At 47.5% G+C, this 22,009-nt stretch overlaps 1 protein-coding gene across 1 annotated transcript in view; it reads right to left on the minus strand.

Moving 5' to 3' along the window:
• The window catches only part of SUGT1 (SGT1 homolog, MIS12 kinetochore complex assembly cochaperone), a 1,565,243-nt gene that overhangs the window by 598,511 nt on the left and 944,723 nt on the right, over positions 1–22,009 (minus strand). The window lies entirely within an intron of this gene.

Genomic DNA, 22,009 nt, shown 5'->3' on the forward strand with positions numbered 1-22,009 from the left:
TTACGCCAGATGCTTTAGTAGAATGTCCTAGCTCTATGCTTGAATCAGGCAGTCGTCCAGGTACGGATACATTTGAATTCCTTTTTGCCTGCAAAATACAATTACTGGTGCCAGGCACTTTGTGAAGACCCTGGGCGCAGTAGATAAGCCAAAGGGCAGTGCAGAGAATTGATAGTGCATTGAACCAGCTAGAAATCCGAGGCATCTTCTGCAGTTTTGTCTGATAGGGACATGCAGGTATGCCTCTTTGAGGTCCAAAGTCCAAGAGCCAAGCTTTCTTGCCCAGCATGGGAAGAAGCTGCTGTAGTGTCAACATCTTAATTTCGGAACATCCAGGTACGTGTTTAGTGTAGAAAGGTCCAGAATGGGTCTCCAGGCTTTGTCCTTTCTGGGAACCAGAAAGAGTCTCGAGTAAGATCATTGTCCTTGTTCCTGTGGTGGTACCTTTTGAATAGCTCTCATGTCCAGAGTGCTGCAACTTGTTTTTGAGCCTCTGCCCATTGATTTGGTGCCAGATTTGGCATTCCTTTTAGCCTTGGCAGGGTGTGAAAATAGAACCTGGAACCTTGAGATACAATATTGAGGACCCATTTGTCTTTGGTGATGCAATGCCAGTTGTGATACAAAAGTGCCAGTTTTCCTCCTAAGGGGGCTGCCAAGAGAGAGCTGTTTGGCAGCTGCAGTGGAAAGTCATTGAGGCTGTTTTTTATAAGGTTGAGACCTGTCTTCCCCTTCTTTCTGGCCTGGTGCGCCCCATTGTCGAGGCCTGTAAGGGCCTTGTGCCTGACCTCTACCTCTTGGACATCTGTATCTGCCCCTTTGAGGTCTATTTGTGACTGGAAAGGACCAATTCTTTGTTAGCCAATTTCTGCTAAGACGAGGAGGCTGAATCTGTAAGAAATATTTTACCGTTTGCACAGATTTTGCCTTATCCTCCATCTTCTTTAATACCTCCTCTGCCTTAAATCCAAACAGCACATCCCACTGCAAAGGTGCATCCAATAATTTGACCTTAACATGATCTGGTAACTTTTTAATTATGTACTTACCATAACTTCGGATGTATGGGATCCATCTCGCCTACATTCATAACTGATGGGTGCATTGAACCAGCTAGAAATCAGAGGCATCTTCTGCAGTTTTGCCTGATAGGGACATGCAGGTATGCCTCTTTGAGGTCCAAAGTCAAGAGCCAAGCTTTCTTGTCCAGCATGGGAAGAAGCTGCTCTAGTGTCAACATCTTGAATTTCGGAACATCCAGGTACGTGTTTAGTGTAGAAAGGTCCAGAATGGGTCTCCAGGCTTTGTCCTTTCTGGGAACCAGAAAGAGTCTCGAGTAAAATCATTGTCCTTGTTCCTGTGGTGGTACCTTTTGAATAGCTCTCATGTCCATGAGTGCTGTAATTTGTTCTTGAGCCTCTGCCCATTGATTTGGTGCCAGATTTGGCATTCCTTTTAGCCTTGGCAGGGTGTGAAAATGGAACCTGGAACCTTGAGATACAATATTGAGGACCCATTTGTCTTTGGTGATGCAATGCCAGTTGTGATACAAAAGTGCCAGTTTTCCTCCTAAGGGGGCTGCCAAGAGAGAGCTGTTTGGCAGCTGCAGTGGAAAGTCATTGAGGCTGTTTTTTATAAGGTTGAGACCTGTCTTCCCCTTCTTTCTGGCCTGGTGCGCCCCATTGTCGAGGCCTGTAAGGGCCTTGTGTCTGACCTCTACCTCTTGGACATCTGTATCTGCCCCTTTGAGGTCTATTTGTGACTGGAAAGGACCAATTCTTTGTTAGCCAATTTCTGCTAAGACGAGGAGGCTGAATCTGTAAGAAATCTTTTACCGTTTGCACAGATTTTGCCTTATCCTCCATCTTCTTTAATACCTCCTCTGCCTTAAATCCAAACAGCACATCCCGCTGCAAAGGTGCATCCAATAATTTGACCTTAACATGATCTGGTAACTTTTAGTTATGTACTTACCATAACTTCGGATGTATGGGATCCATCTCGCCTACATTCATAACTGATGGGTGCATTGAACCAGCTAGAAATCAGAGGCATCTTCTGCAGTTTTGTCTGATAGGGACATGCAGGTATGCCTCTTTGAGGTCCAAAGTCAAGAGCCAAGCTTTCTTGCCCAGCATGGGAAGAAGCTGCTCTAGTGTCAACATCTTGAATTTCGGAACATCCAGGTACGTGTTTAGTGTAGAAAGGTCCAGAATGGGTCTCCAGGCTTTGTCCTTTCTGGGAACCAGAAAGAGTCTCGAGTAAAATCATTGTCCTTGTTCCTGTGGTGGTACCTTTTGAATAGCTCTCATGTCCATGAGTGCTGTAATTTGTTCTTGAGCCTCTGCCCATTGATTTGGTGCCAGATTTGGCATTCCTTTTAGCCTTGGCAGGGTGTGAAAATGGAACCTGGAACCTTGAGATACAATATTGAGGACCCATTTGTCTTTGGTGATGCAATGCCAGTTGTGATACAAAAGTGCCAGTTTTCCTCCTAAGGGGGCTGCCAAGAGAGCTGTTTGGCAGCTGCAGTGGAAAGTCATTGAGGCTGTTTTTTATACGGTTGAGTCCTGTCTTCCCCTTCTTTTTGGCCTGGTAAGCCCCATTGTCGAGGCCTGTAAGGGCCTTGTGTCTGACCTCTACCTCTTGGACATCTGTATCTGCCCCTTTGAGGTCTATTTGTGACTGGAAAGGACCAATTCTTTGTTAGCCAATTTCTGTTAAAACGAGGAGGCTGAATCTGTAAGAAATCTTTTACCGTTTGCACAGATTTTGCCTTATCCTCCATCTTCTTTAATACCTCCTCTGCCTTAAATCCAAACAGCACATCCCGCTGCAAAGGTGCATCCAATAATTTGACCTTAACATGATCTGGTAACTTTTAGTTATGTACTTACCATAACTTCAGATGTATGGGATCCATCTCGCCTACATTCATAACTGATGGGTGCATTGATCCATCGGCTAAGTCTCTAATTGGCTGGGCTAATCAGAGGCATCTTCCCCAGATCTTGTTTGTTGGCTTTCATACCTACATCCAGACACAGAAAACATAACAGCAACTGTTAAGGCCCTTCAAGAGAAAGAACTCAAGAGCAACATTTCTTGCCCAGCATGGGAAGAAGAGGATAGACAGAGATGAATGTAGAGATGGATCCCTTACAGTTTTGTACCTACCATAAATGTAGATGTAATGGGATCCTATTGCTGCAGTCCTGACTATTGGGTATAGTCCGCGTCCCAGCATCCTAGCACCTAACTCACGGGTGGCGGTCATTGGAAAACACTCCTGAGAACTGTGGAACCAAAAGAAGCTCTACCTCGAGAAGCCACATCTATCTTGTCTTGCCCCAGATGTCAGTGACCCAAAAGACAAGTCCCAAAACAACCTGCACCAATAAACATGTACAATATATACAGTAATATATATACAAAAATATAAGCATGTAAAGGCACCTACACAACCACCCTGAAACACAGAGGGGAAGGAGGGAGGTAAATTGGACTGCAACAAGGGAATCCTCGAACATCTACATTTATGGTAGGTACAAAACTGTACTATGTTCTTCGTCTTCCTTGCTGCAGTCCTGACTATTGGGTAGAATCCCAAAGCAGAGGTAAGGGAGGCTGGCAAATTATAAAGTAGCAGGAGCTGACAACATGCCTTGTAAAACAGCTGTGGCAAAACCAGCTCTAGACTTAGAGTATATAGGCAGGTGATAATGCCTAGAGAAAGTATGCACTGAACTCCAAGTAGCTGCTTCCAGAATATCCTTAGTTGCCACCCCTTAGAAATGCTGTTGAAGTGGCAGTAGCCCTAGTGGAATGAGGCCTAATCCCAGCTGGAACCTCTTTGCCATGATGGGAATAACAAAATGCAATGCAAAGCCAATCCACCTAGAAATAGCTTGTTTTCGCAGAGGCTTGGGCTCTGAACTTAAAGCAAAAGAAACAGCTAACTGCTGAGACTGTCCAAAATCTTTAGTCCTGCTCAAATAATAACAATTGCCTGTGCACATCTAAAGTGTGCAAAATCTTTTCCCCTTTATTTTGAGGATCTGCAAAAATTAGGCAAATGAATAGTTTGGTTTAAAGCCACACTAAAAACCACCTTAGGCATAAAGGAAGGATTACTACGTAATGATACCCTGTGCTTATGGAAAATCAAAAAGCGCTCTACTTCCATAAGGGCCTGCAACTCAGACACCCTTCTTGCAGAAGTAATAGCCAACAGAAAAGCCGTCTTCCATGACAAATATTTCAATTCAGCAGTAGCTGCCGGCTCAAAAGGTTGTAGAGTAAGTTTTTCCAACACAAAATTGAGATCCCAAGCAGGAGTAGGAGCTCTCATTGGGGGTCTTATATTCTTTGCCCCTCTAAGAAACTGCTTGAACAAAGGATCACGAAAACAAAGGTGGGTCACAATCATAGCGAGCTGAAATTGCTGCAGCATGAATCTTTATGGAAGAGAAAGACAAACCTTTGTCCAATAACTCAGTAAGATATTGAAGAGCCACACTCAAATTAGGCTCTGAAATCTCCAAATTCTTTGCTGTACACCAAAATAAAATCTCTTCCATTTTTCTGCGTACACTCTCCTAGTACTAGGCCTTCTAGCTTCCATAATCACATTTAAAACTTGTTGAGGAAGCTGAGACCTTCCATGTTTCAACACAGAATATGCCAAGCTGTGAGATGGAGAGATTGAAGCTTGACATTGAGCAGATGACCGTCCTTCTGAGATAACAGATGAGGAATCAGAGGTAAAGGCCATGGAGGCTTCTTTACAAGACTCCTTAGAAGTGGGTACCAGTGTTGCCGAGGCCAATCTGGAGCTATCAAAATCATCCTTGGCCTGTCCTGTCTGACCTTTAGTAATACCTTTGGAAGAAGAGGTAGAGGTGGAAAAGCATAGACATGAAGGTTTTCCAACTGAAAGACAGCGCATCCACTTTCCAAGCTGTGTGATGAAACCCTTTGTGCAATACTTTGGCAGCTGGTGGTTTAGTGGAGAAGCGAACAGATCTATGTCTGGAGTTCCCCATGACACTGTCAATTTCTGAAATACATGAAGATCCAGTTTCCACTCGTGGGGATCCATGATTTGTCTGCTTAATACATCTGCTAGGGAGTTCTGTGCTCCTGGCAGAAACCTTGCCTGAAGAGTCAGTTGCAGGCTTAACGCAGTCTCCCATAAAATCATTGCTTGCCTGCATAGAGGATAAGAATGTGTTCCCCTTGCTTGTTGATGTACCACATGACAGTTGTGTTGTCTGTCAGAATCAACACCTGCCCTGGAAGAAGTAACTCCTTGAACGCCATCAATGCAAACTGGACTGCTAACATCTCCTTCATGTTGATATGTAGATGCTGTAGTCTGGCAGGCCACTTGTCTTGTATCCACTTTCCATTTAGATGAGCTCCCAAGCAGTGTCCGAGGCATCTGTCGTTAAAATCTGACTGCCTCTGGCGGGTCACAGAGAGTCCCTTGTTTAGGTGACATTCCTGAGCCCACCACAAGAATTCCTTTTGAAGGCAAGGTATTATTTGAATGACAGTGTCCAAATCTTGGCAGTGCTGTGTCCATACATTTTTGAGATACCATTGCAGCTTCCTCATATGCAGTTTGGCATTGGGAAGCACCAGAATACAAGATGCCATGAACCCTAATGCTTGAAGGACTGTCCTTGCAGTCAGCACGGACTGATGAGATAGGTGATGGAAGTAAAGTGACAGACTCTTTTGTTTGTCCGGGGTTAAAAGGCCATCTGGGCTGCTGTATTCAGTCTCACACCCAGAAAGCACATGTCTTGAGAGGGTACTAGACTGGACTTTATTTCGTTCACAGAATACCCTAGGCATCTTAGCACTGCTATGACATATTCCAGATGCTGTAGAAGGTGTTCTTTTCTTGAGCCAGAATCAGGCAGTCGTCCAAGTAAGGATAAATTTGAATGCCTTGAAGCCTGAAGTAAGCTATCACTGGAGCCAGAACCTTTGTGAATACTCTGGGCAGTAGATAAGCCAAAGGGCAATGCAGAGAACTGATAATGAAAATCTCCAGTTCGAAACCGCAGATACTTTCTGCAACTTAGCCTTATGGGCACATGAAGGTAAGCTTCCTTGAGATCCAAAGTTACCATCCAGTGATCCTTGCCCAGCAGAGGTAACAGTTGCTGTAACGTCAACATCTTGAACTTGGGAATGTCCAGATAAGTGTTGAGGATAGATAAATCCAAAATTGGTCTCCACGTGTTCCCCTTCTTTGGTACTAGGAACAGGCGAGAATAAAATCGGAAGCCCCTTTCTGACACAGGGACTGGCTGAATAGCCCCTATCTGGAGTAACTGAGAAACTTGCTTGAGAGCCTCTTTTCTTTGTGGAGGAGGAACATCTGGCATGCCTTTGAAAGGGGCATTGTGTGGAAATAAAATCTGTACCGTGATGAATGATATCCAGCACCCATCTGTCTTGAGTGATTAAATCCCAATTTTCTTTGAAAAGAGACAATCTTCCTCCCAAAGGAGCTGCCAGACGAGAGTCCACTGGCAGCTGAAAAGGCAGGTCATTGGTTCTGCTTACGAAAGGACTGACCCCTGCCCTCACCAGAAGTCTGAGCAGGTGAACTGTCTGATCTAGGCCTAAGCGAACCTTGAGCCCTGCCCCTACCACGTCTAGATCTACCCCTAGACTGGGAACCATAAGCAGGATATGTCCACACCTTAGCAGGCCAATTTCTACTAAACTTCGGAGGCTGCACCTGCAAAAAATCTTTAACAGTCTGCATAGACTTAGCTTTGTCCTCCATTTTCTTTAAAACTGCTTCCACAGGCGGTCCAAACAACACATCAGACTGTAAAGGAGCATCCAAAATCCTAGTCTTAACATGCTCAGCTAAATTCTGATCCTTCAACCATGCGTGTCTGCGAAGAACAGAACTAGTAGCAGCCACCCTCGAGGAGGCCTGGACAGCATCAAAACCACACTGCAAAGAATGCTTACCCACTTGCTCAGACACATGAACCAAATCCAGCAATTCTTTACACTCAATACCTTCCGCCAAAGCATCCACCTTAGATTTCAATTGTGAAAGGAGATAATTCTGATATTTCAGCATATGAAATTGACAATTCAGAGCGCTCATGGCTAGAGTGGAAGAAGTATATACTTTCTTACCCCACCTATCCAAAGCCCTTGCCTCTTTATCAGAGGGTACAGGATTTTTAACAACAGAAGCTTTAACACCTTTAGGCCCCTGAGAAACAGTTTCTGGGTCCGCCTGGGACTCTTAAACAAATACTTATGAGCTTGGCACCCTATAATACCTATCAGGCTTAACAGGAGCCGGAGGCAAGGAATCAGGGTTCAGAGAAGCCTCTGCAAAACATCCTCCACCACATTCAACACAGGAGGAATAGCTAAGGGCCTATGCTGAGGCAAAACAAGAATTCCTAAGCCTTTTTCTGGAGTCAGAGTAATCTTGGCCTTCCCATTTAAAGTGCTCCCTCATGGAGTGAAGAGTCTCTGAAAATGAAAAATCCTCAGGAGGAGAAGCTGAAGGAGTGGAATCATCCACATCAGAATCAGAATAAGCAGGAAACTCTTGCAAGTCTTCCACAGAAGACTCTGAAGCCTGTGAACACTGTTCAAAACTATCAAACTCCTGTTCCACCCTAGGCCTCTTATCAGGTGGAGGCATAGAACCTCTAATCAGAGTAATCAAATCTTCAGCCATTTTAAGCATATGTTTCTTAGGCACAGAGCCGAAATGCTAGGAGAAGCCCCTACAGAAGCTGAACTTGGCCTTCCTCTAAAGAAGCTCTGGAAACAGAAGGAGAGGCCCTAACTACCTTGGGAAGAGAGGGAAGAACAGTTACCTGAGAAGCCCCTCAGCCTGGCCTACTTCCTGAGAGGCACATCCTGTAACAGTAAAGTATCTGCCTGAGACTCCATAGAGACTCCTGGCAAAACCTCTGGCTCCCTGAGCCTTCTAAAGGACCGACGTCCGGGACTGCCGGTTCCTCAACCCTAGACTTCACTGTTTTGTCCTTGCGCTTCTTAGATGAAGCAGGCGTCGGAGCATCCGACGGCATAGTATAATTGCAACGCTTCCCAAACACTAACCTAGCACAATCAAGCCGCCTCTTAATAGTGCGCTTATTAAATCTAGCACAAGAGCGGCAACCAACAACGTCGTGCTCAGGCCCTAAACAAGGTATACACAATGTATGATAATCCCTATGCGGTATCTGCTTCCCACAAGAAATACAGTTATTCACTTTTCTGACATCCGGTAATATACTGAGGCAAGAAAAAACCAAAATGTTCCCCAACGGGGTTACTTAGCCAACTCTGTACTCGGTCTGAAACTCCGGTTTCGGAAAATCTCAGAACGCCAACCTGCACTCGCAAAATTGCTTCTGCATCGGACCATGCGGCAAAAAAGACTGAGGAAATGACGTCGGTCATGCGCATTAGTACCCTGACGTACTGACGTCAGTCTAAGGCGCCATGACCGACGTCAGCCTTATACTCTGGTATTCGGGCCGACTGGGACGCTGGGACGCGGACTATACCCAATAGTCAGGACTGCAGCAAGGGAAGACGAAGAACATCTGCTCTAGTGTCAACATCTTGAATTTCGGAACATCCAGGTACGTGTTTAGTGTAGAAAGGTCCAGAATGGGTCTCCAGGCTTTGTCCTTTCTGGGAACCAGAAAGAGTCTCGAGTAAAATCATTGTCCTTGTTCCTGTGGTGGTACCTTTTGAATAGCTCTCATGTCCATGAGTGCTGTAATTTGTTCTTGAGCCTCTGCCCATTGATTTGGTGCCAGATTTGGCATTCCTTTTAGCCTTGGCAGGGTGTGAAAATGGAACCTGGAACCTTGAGATACAATATTGAGGACCCATTTGTCTTTGGTGATGCAATGCCAGTTGTGATACAAAAGTGCCTGTTTTCCTCCTAAGGGGGCTGCCAAGAGAGAGCTGTTTGGCAGCTGCAGTGGAAAGTCATTGAGGCTGTTTTTTATAAGGTTGAGACCTGTCTTCCCCTTCTTTCTGGCCTGGTGCGCCCCATTGTCGAGGCCTGTAAGGGCCTTGTGTCTGACCTCTACTTCTTGGACATCTGTATCTGCCCCTTTGAGGTCTATTTGTGACTGGAAAGGACCAATTCTTTGTTAGCCAATTTCTGTTAAAACGAGGAGGCTGAATCTGTAAGAAATCTTTTACCGTTTGCACAGATTTTGCCTTATCCTCCATCTTCTTTAATACCTCCTCTGCCTTAAATCCAAACAGCACATCCCGTTGCAAAGGTGCATCCAATAATTTGACCTTAACATGATCTGGTAACTTTTAGTTATGTACTTACCATAACTTCAGATGTATGGGATCCATCTCGCCTACATTCATAACTGATGGGTTCGGAGCCGATCCATCGGCTCCGACTCGGCCACTATACAATAGAACGAAGTCTCTAATTGGCTGGGCTACCCCTTATCCCAGAATGCACCACGCCTGCTTCCCCAGATCTTGTTTGTTCGCTTTCATACCTACATCCAGACACAGAAAACATAACAGCAACTGTAACAAACTAAGGCCCTTCAAGAGAAAGAACTCAGTAGTAGCAACATTTCCTCTAAATCCAATGGGAAGGGGGAAGGAGGGCGTGTACGTATGAATGTAGGCGAGATGGATCCCATACATCCGAAGTTATGGTAAGTACATAACTAAAAGATGTAATGGGATCCTATCTCGCCTACATTCATAACTGATGGGACAGCATCCCTAGCACCTAACTCACGGGTGGCTCATTGGAAAACACTCCTGAGAACTGTGGAACCAAAAGAAGCTCTACCTCGAGAAGCCACATCTATCTTGTAATGAGAAATGAAAGTGTGCGGAGAAGTCCAGGTAGCGGCCGCACAGATATCTATCGATAACTTGGAGTGGAATGCTACAGAAGTAGCCATTGCCCCTGGTAGAATGAGCCTTGACTGGGAATGGTAGCTCTTTGCCGGACTGTGAATAAATGAAGGAGATGCAATCTTTAATCCATTTGGATATGGTGGTTTTAGCCATCGGTTGACCCAACCTATTTTCTGCAAAGGACACAAACAGCTGATCTGACTTTCGTGTCTGATTGGTCCTACTTAAGTAAAAACGCAGTTGTCTATGAACATCCAACTGATGGAAAATATATTCTGCTTTATTGGAGAATTTGGGAAAAAACACAGGAAGCTCCAAGGATTGTTGAATGCATAAGGGGGATGCTACCTTGGGTAAGAAAGAGGGATTTAACTTCAGAGATACTCTGTCTTTGTGAAACGTCAAATAAGGAGGACTAGAACAGAGGGCCTGAAGCTCTGAGACTCGCTTGGCAGAGGTTATTGCCACCAAAAAGGCGGTTTTCCAAGATAGAAATTTCATATCACAAGTAGCTGCTGGTTCAAAAGGGTGGGCAGTTAAAGAAGCTAGAACCATATTCAGGTCCCAAGGAGGCACAGGATGGGCTATTGGGGGCCGAAGGAGCCACGCCCCTTTAAGGAAAGATTTGCAAAGCCTGTTTGCCATTAAGGAAGGCTCAAAGGAGACATGAAAATTAGAGATAGCTGCCAGTTGGACTTTGATTGTGGAAACTAAAGAGCCCAAATAAAACAAAGAAGCTAGGAATTCTAAAACCTGAGGTACTGGGGCAGTAAGGGGATCTATACCTCGTTGCTGGGCCCAAACAGCAAACCTCTTCCACTTGCTGGAATACAGTTTAGTAGTGGAAGGTTTGTGAGAAGAGGACAAAATGTGGATAACGTCTGGAGAAAGAGAGTTATCCCTGACTAAGGTTGGAAGTGGAGTAACCAGGCGGCCAACCTCAAGGACCTGAGGGATGGAGGAGACTGACCCAACTGATGAGTTAACAGGTCGGGCACCAGGTCCAGAAGCCATGGGCCCTCCACCGCATACCTCAGAAGGAAGGGGAACCAAACCTGACGAGGCCAGTGTGGAGCGATCAGAATCATGTCACTTCCTAGATAAATCGCCTTCTGTATCACCTTCGGGAGAAGGGGAACCGGAGGGAAGGCGTAAAGTAGACCGGAGGGCCAACTGTGAGCTAGAGCGTCCCTGGGAATCTGCCCCTGAGAGAAAGTCAGAGTGAAGAACTCCCTGCATTTTTCATTGTGAGGGCTGGCGAACAAGTCGCAACAAGGGATGCCCCATTTGGCGAAAATGTTTGCAGCCACCCTGTCGTTGAGAGACCACTCGTGGGCCAACAGGAGGGTCCTGCTCAGCCTGTCTGCAATCACATTCGATTTCCCCGGAATGTGCGTTGCCACTAGGAAACGCTGGGTAGAAATCACCCAATGCCACACTCTCATGGCCTCTCGGCAAAGAGGGTAGGACCTGGTTCCGCCTTGCTTGTTTATGTACCAGACTACTGACATGTTGTCGGACAGGATCGCAATGGTACCCCGGGGAAGAACATGATGAAGTGCTTGCAACACCAGTAGCACCAGTAGCACCGCTCTCATTTCCAGGATACTGATATGCAAGTGCGCTTCGTGAGCCTGCCACGTACCTTGGACAGACCTGTCCAGATAATGCCCCCCCCACCTTATCTGGGAGGCGTCCGTGGTCACCGTGGCGACAGGAGGCTGAAGGGCAAAGGGTCGCCCCTGGTCCAGGCTCAGCCACCAACATAGGTCCCGACGGCAAATTTCCATAATCTGGACCAAATGGTTCAAGGGGAGATCCTGAAAAGACCATTGAACCGACAGTAGCCATTGCAGCACCCACATGTGCAGCCTGGCTAAGGGGACTAGAAGAATGGTCGAGGCCATCGTGCCCAATAACTGCAGAATCAATCTGGCCTGAACTCGTGATCTGGGTAACAAGGTTTGAACCTGAGACTGCAGGACCTGAATCCTTTCTATCGGCAAGAATGCCTGCATTTTTCTTGTGTCTAACTCTGCGCCTATAAAGGTAATACGCTGAGACGGCTGCAGCACAGACTTTTTCCAATTGAACATGATTCCTAGTGAATGACCCAAACTGACTGTGGTCATAAGCGCCCAAACTAATAGATGCTTGGTGGTGGCAGTAAGGAGCCAGTCGTCTAGATAAGGAAACACTTGGAATCCTTGACTTCTCAAGTGAGCTGTCACTACTGCCAGGCACTTGGTGAACACCCTGGGGGCTGTGGTGAGACCAAAGGGCAGAGCTCGGAATTGGAAATAACTGGTTCCCAGGCGGAAGCGTAAGTAACTCCTGGACTCTTGACTTATCGGGATGTGATAGTAAGCGTCCTTGAGATCTATGGAGCACATCCAGACATCCTTCTCCAATAACGGGAGAATGGACTGAAGGGTGACCATTCGAAACTTGGATTTCTTTACAAAGCGATTCAATGATTTGAGGTCCAAAACGGGCCTTAAGTCCCCTGTCTTTTTTGGCACCAAAAATAATCTTGAGTAAATTCCTGATCCGATCTGGTCTGCGGGGACAGGCTGGATGACTCCTTTTCTTAGCAGCTTTGAGACCACGACCGCTGCTTGATCCCGCTGACTGGGTGGCACATCCGGGATTTTCCTGATAGGAAGAGGGGGTTTTATGAAAGGGATGAAATAGCTCCGGTTATGGTTCGGAGCACCCACTGATCCTTGGTGATAGATTCCCAAGCCTGTGGGTGTTCTGCAAAGCGACCCCCGACTGGCTCCGGAGATGCGCAGTCAGGCCACGTCTCAGGAACGTTGAATGTAGGATGGACCACGAAAGGAATCGCGGTGTCCAGAGTTGCGGGGGCCTTTGCCGCCTCTGGGGCGGCGTCTTCCTGAATCCCCCCCACCTCTAGAGGGGGGATCACTCGGTGGAGTAGGGAAAGACCTTTGAGATTTTCTGAACCACATTTTCCCTCCTCTCTGGGCCTTGGGGTAAGGTCTAGAGGGAGCGGAAAAACGGGCCCTCATGGCAGTCAAGGTCTTGCCCTCCTGCTCGCATCGAGTCAGTGTGTCCTTCACCTTGGGTCCAAACAAGGAGGACCCATCAAAGGGGGCATCGGTGAAGGAAGACTTAAAGGCCTCCGCAAAGGAACACAAGCGTAACCAGGCGTGTCTTCTGAGAGCCACGTCTGTTCCCGCTGCTCTACTCGCCCCTTCGGCCGCATATGAGATGAGCCTCATGGCCGCATATGAGATGAGCCTCATGGACGAGTTGACTATCGAAGATAGGGTAGTCATCTGGGCGCCAACAGTTTGGGCTAACGCCTCAGGAAGATTACCCGTAAGAGACTCACCTAACTCTTTGAGGAGGTCTCTTTGGAGCCTGGTAAAATGACAAAGATAATTCAGCGACCGCAGGGTAAAGGCCGCTGAAGAAAGGGTACGCTTCCCGTACCTATCCATGCTCCTGGAATCCTTATTAGGAGGGTGGATAGACGTTGAAGCCTCTGCCACGTCCTGCTGAGTGGCAGATGCCACCACCATCGCATCTACTGCGACTCCTTTAGACAAAAATTCCTTTTCAGGCGGGGCTGAGAGAAACTTGTTAGGCCTGGCAGGTACCGGTTCCACAGAGTCAGGGTGTTCCCACACCCTTCGAGAAACTAAGTCTAGCAATTCATCGAAGGGTGGAGACACCCAGGAGGCAGAGGGCTGGGCCTCAAAAGCCTTGAGGAAAACTGACTCCTCTGCGGAAGGGGTTTTGGACTGCCAATCGCCTCTCTGCCTCAAGATCTCGAGGATATCTGAGAATGAGACGTCATCCGAGGACGATTTAGGGGACCCCTCCGCATCATCGAGGTCAGTATCTGATGTGATAGACTCATCCTTGGAGTCAACGTGCTTCCTCTCGCACAATTTTTTCCTTGGAGGTTCATCTGAAGCGGAATCAGAAGGACCCCCCAGGAGAAGGGAACCCCCCAAGGGGGTATCCTCAAGCTCTGGGGCCCCACTGTCGTGGGGGTGAATTACACCAGAAGCACCAGTTCCCAAGTCTAGGGACAGTGAGGTAGAGACCTGCTGAGCCGGCAAGGACATGGCCAGCGTACTCCTCATGGCCTCAAAAGCAGGACCTCCAGACTCTACGGAGGACACCGGCTGAGAGACCACGACGGTACCAGGAATCCCTGCGGCCGACGCTCCGAGGGGGAGACTAGGCACCAAAGCTACTAGTTCCAAAGTTTTCCCCTCGGCCCCGACCGAGGAAGTCCCGGTACCGAACCCCGACGCTGAGGACAGGGTAGGAATGATGGTCGGAACAGAGAGGCTCCGAGGGAGTCTCGGTTCCGACTGGACAACTCCGCTCCGCTCTACCATCACCAACTCCAACGGCTCCGAGGAAGTTGGAGGAGGAATCGGATGTGTCGAAGTGGGGACTGGCTCCGGAGCCGAGTGGGATGGAGCCGAGACCATTTTTGCAAAAACTGGGGACTGGAAAAGCCTCTGGATAACGCTGTCCAAATCTGAATCAGACAATCTGGAGGATTTAGAGGAAATAGATGGGGCCCGAGACTACTTCTCTCTCGGCTCCGATAGACCAGGGGACCGGCTCCGAAACGGCTCCAACACTATCGGCACCGGATCTGGAGCCGTATGTATAAGTATTGGTGCCGAAGGGGCCTTTGGGGCCAAGGGAGGAGAGTCTGAGCTGCACACCTCCAACGGCTCCGAGACCAAAGGAGCCGAAGCAGATGATTCGCCTCTCGATCCCCCAACCTGTGGCTCTGACACCAATGGAGCCGAGGAAAGAGGTATCGAGGCAGACCCTTCCACCCGAGGCTCCGAAGCCATTGGAGCCGAGGAAGAAGAGGTCGACCTATGCTTCTTGGAAGTCGGTTCCGACGACCTTTTCTTTTTAGAAGCTGGAGAGGAGGGAGAAGCCAAAGCTTCCTCAAAGGAGGGCTTAATAAGGCCCTTAAGGATCAATTTATTTTTACGTTCTTGAAGGACCCTAGAGGAAAAAGCATGACAAACACTACAGGTTTCCTGCAGATGTTTCGGTCCCAAACAATATACACAAACAGCATGGCTATCAGTAATAGACATTTTGTAGTTGCACTTGGTGCACTTTTTAAAACCAGACTTTTGCTCCTTAGACATGGTATCACACCACTATCTTTTTATCCAGACAAGAACAATAACCTTAAAGTAGGGCTAGACCTTAAAGTAGGAGTAGACCTGGATTGAGGTCTGTCTGATGTATTCAACACAGCAGTTCCCTCTTTAGGCAAGGAACTAGGGGGACTTGGAATTCTAGAGGGTGAGAATGTTGGGTCCACAATGATCTGAAAAATCACTGGAATTTCCTTATCTGGAGTTTCGCAATTGGTACCACGGGAATGGTAGAAGCCATGAATCCCAGTACCGTGAAGAACTCCCTGGCTGTGATGCGAGTTAAGGGGAGAAGGGAGGAAAAGGAGCAGAGGTTCTGCACCTTCTGAGGTGGAAGTGATGCTCTTAATGTACATCTGTATTTGACAACCCAGGAAGATGTGGTTGTGTGAAGGAGTGAGGACTGACTTCCTGTAGTTGATAGTGGGTCCCAGTTTCCCGAGGAGGGAAATGGTGGTCCCCAAGTTTTGGAGTAGTGTGTGTGAATTTGGGGCCTGTAAAAGCACACTGTCCAGGTATGGGAAGATCTGAATGCCCAAAAGTCTGCAGTGTGCAATCACTGGAGCCAGGCATTTTGTGAATAGCTTTGGTGCTATAGAAAGACCAAAGGGCAAGGCAGAGAACTGAAAATGCCAGGAACCCACAGAAAAATGTAAGAATTTCCTGAACCTAGGGTGAATGGAGATGTGAAGGTAATCACATTTTATATCTAGAGATACTATGCATTCTTATGGAAATATAAGGGGAAATAAATTTTGGAGTGTTAACATTCTGAAGGTAGGAACCTTTAGGAATTTGCTGAGATGGAATGAATTCAATAGTGGTCTCCAAAGGCCATCCTTTCTGGGTAACAGGAACATTCTTGAATAGAAACATTTTCCCCTTGAAGATTGAGGGACCTTTTGAATGGAGCCCTATTGCTGAAGCTCCAAAAGCAGTTCTGGGAAGAGGGGTAACAGTTCCCGGGGCGGGGGGTTGAGTGCCAAAGCATGAAATATCCTTTTTTTGATTATGGAAAGAACCTGATGCTTTCCCAGACCCCGTGATCACTGGCCAGGGGAAAGGGGAGCATCTGCAGGGTAGTCACAGACTCCCTGCTTTGTCAGGAAAGGGCTGCCTTTGTTGTGAGGATGGCTGAAAACTCCTAGGCTTCTGTCATCTCTTGCATCCTCTGGAAGAATTACTGGAGGGGTGTTGTGTGCGGTTATGGACAAAAACAAGCCTGGAGGGAAACTTCCTGTGAAACCTGTGCACAGGAGAAACCAGGATGTGTTTCAACTCCTGGACTTCCTTGTTTTTTCCTGTAGGACTTTAAGGTGGCTGCTGCCTTACCAAATAAGGCAGAATTGTCTAGTGGTGCATCAACTACCTTAGATTTGAAGTCATCCTGGAGGGGCTGCAGCCTGAGCTAGGAAAATCTCCTAAGAACTGAAGCAGTAGCAGCTGCCCTGGCACAAGCCTCCACAGCATCACATCTTCATTCAATGGAATGTTTTCAACCTGGGAGGAAGCTCTCAGAACAGATAGAGGTATCTATGTCCGAGTTCTGAAGGTCAGCAATGGCATTAGATGCTTGAGACAATATGTCATATGCATCTAGGAATTAATGGCCTTGAAAGCCAATGTGGCTAATGTATATGTCCTTTTTACCCAGTCTCTTTAGGGTTGTACTCTCTGTCTGATGGAAGAAGATTACAGGAAGGAAGCATCCTAGAAGGTTTGCCTGTAGCTACAAAAAATAACTGTCGGGTCTGCAGCAAGGCACTGAAAAGGAATTTACAATACTCTGGGACCTTGTAGAAGTGGTCAGGCTTCTTGGGGCTGGGGCCTGGGAGTCTACAATTTGTTAAGTACCGTGGAACATATCCAGAAATGCAAGATGCTCAGGAGGAACTGCAGTGGGGTCAGGGACATCAACCTGTAGTAATTTATCTTTTCTGGACTTTGGAAATTTGGGAAGTATTCCATTTGAAATGTTCTCACATTTTCAGGAGAGTTTCACCAAAGGATATCACCTCCACTGGGGAGTCAGCACCTACCGACTCCTCTTCAGGGGAAACATATTCCTGGGGGGGGGGAGATTTGAGTAGAATAATCCAGAGATTCCCTCTCAACAGAGGAAAAATAATCAGATAAGTCATTGTCCCTAATTCTCTTTTGAGAACGTTGGGAAGCAGCTGTGGGAGCAGGCTGAGAGGAAGGCGGAGTATCATGAAGGCCTGAAATAAACTGAGAAAAGGCCTGTCAATCTGAAGGGGCCTCTCTGGTAGGGAACAAATGCTTAGTCTTGTTTTTTCTTTGCAGGTGAAATGATCCTATACAATGCTGGAGGACTGGATGAAGGCCTACATTCAAATGTATCAGCCTAATCTTCTCTTGCTTGGGGGGGGGGGGGTGAGGTACACCCTAGGACCATCCATAGTTTCCAGTCTAGGTTCCCCCACAACATCAAGGTTGGACATCTGTTTGACCTCCACAGATGTGATCGCAGCCAAAGTCAAGGTGGCCTCAGAACTAGGCTCTGCCTGTGAATCTGTGCCTGAAGTCACACGAACCTCTGGGTTGATAACCACTTTGGGAGAAATGTCGGACATTGAAGGTGCAGCGGAAGACGCAGGCCAAGGTTTCTAGGCCTTGTGCTTCACTGGCTCAGAGTCAGACCCCGGGGTACCCTCCATACACTTAGCTAGCAGTTAAAGCTGTTAGTTCTCTAACTATATAGCGAGAGGAAAGCCTACTTCTGAGAGACTTTGGGACAAAGGGCTGGCAATTGCTACAGCTTGTGGTTGTGATTAGGGCCTAAACAAGAGAGACAATTAGAATGGCTGCCCTTATGTGGAATTAGTCTTCCACACTGGCACTTGCCCTTTTTGGATGACATAACCAAAACAGCAGTAAGAAAACAAATTCTCCAATGGAACACTTATATGACAAAAGGCTGAATTCACAAGCGTTGAAACAATCAGACCAACGGTTGGAATGACATTCTGAATGGTGGCAGAAAAGTTCTGAGGGTGGTATGTGCACATCACTTTTACGGCTTATGTCTGATAGCAGCCTATGTGCAACGTCCCTTGCACCCTACAGTAGTATAACACTTGTATACTGGCTGATGTCGGGTCACCTTAATTTCATGCCTAGGAGATTGGAGTAAATGTGCCCTGATGGAAGGGCCAAAAGATCTGGACGTGGTTCCAGCATCCACGGAAGGTAAATCAGATGAGACCCAAGAAAGGTGAACCAGATTTGCCAAGGCTAAAAGGGGGCACTAAGAATCACCTTGCTCTTTAACCTGGAAGTTTCCTGAAGAAATTTGCGGATCAATGGCAGAGGTGGAGAGGCATAAAATAATCCAGGAGGCCAAGCATGGACCAGAGCATCCCTAGGTGACTGTCCCTGATGGGGAATCAAGGAGAAGAACCTGCTGCACTTGTTGACAGATGCAAAGAGACTGAAGCAAGATTGACCCCATTTGTGGAAAATCATATTCACCACTGACTGATTCAGAGACCACTTGTGAGGCATCAATAAGACTCTGCTGACCCTGTCCTCTAGAATGTTGCACTGCCCTGGAATGTGCATTGCAATCAGAAAGCGGCTGGCAGAGATTGCCTGCTGCCACACACACACTGCTTCACGGTACAGGGTTTAGGATCTGGTTCCCTTTTGTTTGTTGATGTACCATACTACGGACACATTGTCCATTTGTATCACAATCGCCACTATGAAGAAAGCTGTGAAATGAATGCAATGCTAAAAGAACCGCTCTCATCTCTAGGACACTGACATGCAGGTTGATCTCCTATGACGTTCACTTGCGTTGGACCATCCGACCCAGGAAATACACCCCACCCACCCACCTGGGAGGCATCCATGGTCAAGGTGACATTGGGGGGGCACCCTTGAAGAACCTTTGAGCAGTGAAGCCACTAAAGGAGACAATCTTTCCACAATGGCCACTGGACTGCTAAGGTCCTCGGCAGAATTCTCATGTGTAGACGTATTGTTGGTAACAGGGTTATGGTGGCAGCCACGAGGCCCAGGGTCCTGAGTACTAGTTTTGCTGGAGGAACTGGAATTGGCAAAATCTGTCCAATATGTAGTCTTGGGTTCGAAATCCTGTCCCAAGTAAGGAAGGCCACGGTTTTGGTTGTATCCAAACGAGCATCCTATGAAGCCTATGTTCTGAACTGGCTGTAGCTGAGACTTTTGCATACTGATTATTACACCCAAGGCAGGAGATAGTTGTAACAGACAGTCTCTAGCTCGGATGAGTAGATGCCTGGTTGGAGTGATTAGGAGCCAGTCGTCTAGGTAAGGAAATACGTGGAATCTTTGCAGTCTGAGTTGAGCTGCAACTACCACTGTGCATTTGGCGAACACCCTGGGGGCTGTGGTGAGACCAAAGGGAAGCACTCTGAATTGAAAATGAATGGCTCCCAACCTGAAGCATAGACACCTTCGGTAGTGTCTGTCCATCTTGATGTGGTAGCATGCATCCTTCAGATCTACTGAGCACATCCAGTCATCCATTTTCAAAAGAAATAGAATGGCCTAGACCATGACCAACCTGAACTTTGTGTTTTTTTACTGACTTGTTTAAGAATGTCAGTCCTAAGATGGGCCTGAGGTCCCCGTTTTTTTTTTGGTACTAAAAGGAATCTTGAGTAAATGTCTGATCCCAGTTGATCTGCAGGGACCTTTTGGATGACTCTTTTTTTTTTTTTTAGCAGCTTTGAGGTCTCCAACCCTGCTGCCTCTCTCTGACTGGGTGGAACATCCTGGAGAGAGCTTTTTGATTTGTGGAGTTTTGAAAAGGGAATGGGGAATCCTCTGGATACGATCCTTTGCACCCACAGATCATCTGTGATGGCTAGCCTGGCTTCTGGGTGCAAGGATAAGCGCCCCCCCCCCAACTGTCTGTCTAGAGAAGGACAGCTGGGCAACCTTTCAGGAGCGCTGAAAGGGCCTGTCCGAGAAGGAATCCCAAGACCCTTGATTTTGCAGACCCTCTCTGTCGTGTGGGCAGCGTCTACCACATTCTAACCATTTCCCCCTCTACCTCTGGGGGAATATTCTCCCTGAGATTCATGAAAAAGACCATGAGATTTCCTGAGCCACAGTCCCCCCGCAACACTGCTTTTTCCTGGAAAATTATCTTTGGCGGTAGAGAAACGGATTCCGCTGGCAGACAGGGTCTTTTCATCTTTTCCAAGAGAGGACAGTGTCTCTCTAAAAGTGGGCCCAAACAAAGATGATCCTTAGAAAGGGGCACTGATGAAAGACACCTTGAAAGATTCCCCAAAGTCACACAGCTGCATCCAGGCATGGCGCCTAATGACAATGCCGGAATTGGCGGCCATTGAGGTACACTCTGCTGCATGGGAGATTAACCTCATGCACGCACTGGAAATTGACTGTAGAGTGGTTAGTCTGGAGGAGTAGGATTACTACTCCTCATCAGACATGGACTCTTGGACTGAGCTACAGCGTTCTTTGATTAAATCCATCTGTAGCCTAGTAAAATTGGAAAGGTAGTTTAAAGCTCGTAAGCTGAAGATAGATGAGGCGTAAACTCTCTTGGTAAACCTGTCCATGGCCCTAGAGTCCCTGTTAGGAGGATGGACCGTGGAGCTTTCTTGGGTCAGCACCTTCTTGGTGGCTCCGGCAACAACCATGGCATCTACTAAGATTCCTCAAGTTCAATGGGGTTAGTCAGAAGAAGCACTTAGAATTTTGTCTGAATGCTCAGGGATAGGTTCTACAGTGTCCAGGTCCTTCCACCCCCTGCTTGATACTAGGCTGACAAGTGCAACAGCAGAAGGGACACCCAAGATGTAGACGGACCGGACCCAAAAGCCTCCAAGAACACAGTTTCCTCAAGGGTAGGGTCCTGGGAAGACCATCCACCTCTCTGGCGCAGGATTTCTAGGAAGTCTCCAAAGGAGATATTCTCAGGTGGAAATGTGGGGAACACTTCCCCTTCATCAAAATCAGTGCCTTCTGTTCTGGATTCCTCTGGGGAATCCAGGTGACTCTTTTGCACCTATTCTTCCAGAGAATCTCCTCAGTGTGGTGCTCCGGGAAGATGTCAGGAGAGATCTGGGGTTCCAAAGGTGAAAGCACTTGCAGGCTTTGCTGGGCCAGATGCCCCCCCCCCAGGGGGGGGGGCATTGATCTAGTCTCAGCAAAAGTCTCCATGGGGGTGAGAAGTGGGTCCGAAACAGTGGGAGCCAAGAAACTCCTGGGCATAGAGAGAACTCTTTCCATCACCTCGAAAGCAGAAGGGGCCGGAGACGCCAAATACTATTCTCCCAGAGCCAAAACTACAAGGGTAGAGGATCCCTAAGCCCCTCCAACCCTCCATTCCAAGAGGGAAGATGGGGTTGAGCTGTCAAACTCCGACATTCCGATGGGAAGCGACTGCTTTGAAAATTTCAGAGTCAAGGTCAACCCCTCACAACCACCATTGAGGCTTCGGCTTCAAGACCCGCACAGCCCCGACTGAGTCAGGGAAGCTGCAGGAGTTGAAGACAAAATCACTATCGGCTCTGTTACCTTGACTCTCAGGGCATTCGGATTAGAGGGCTCAAAAGCTGGAGGGCAGATCGGAGAAGGAGCTAAAGGTCTAAAAGGTGACTACCTGCCCATGGTCCCAGTAGAGGAGGGGGCTGGTAAGGCCCCCATCTGGATCTGTGTCTGAAGGAACTCTCTCATCAATCTGACCACCTCTGATTCAGAAGGGCTGTGGGAAGACCTGACAGATGATGCTGTGGAAGGTGGGCCTGGATGAAATCCTAGGAGATATCTCTTTATGGGAGACCCTGTGCTAAGAAGAGGAGGAGGCTCCAAAGGCAGGAGAGCTTGCAGCAGAGGAGATGACTGAGTGGACTTATACAGATCCGAGGATC

This window comes from Protopterus annectens, chromosome 5.part0, assembly GCF_019279795.1.
Source record: "Protopterus annectens isolate FY-2018-M chromosome 5.part0, PAN1.0, whole genome shotgun sequence".
NCBI lineage: Eukaryota > Metazoa > Chordata > Ceratodontiformes > Protopteridae > Protopterus > Protopterus annectens.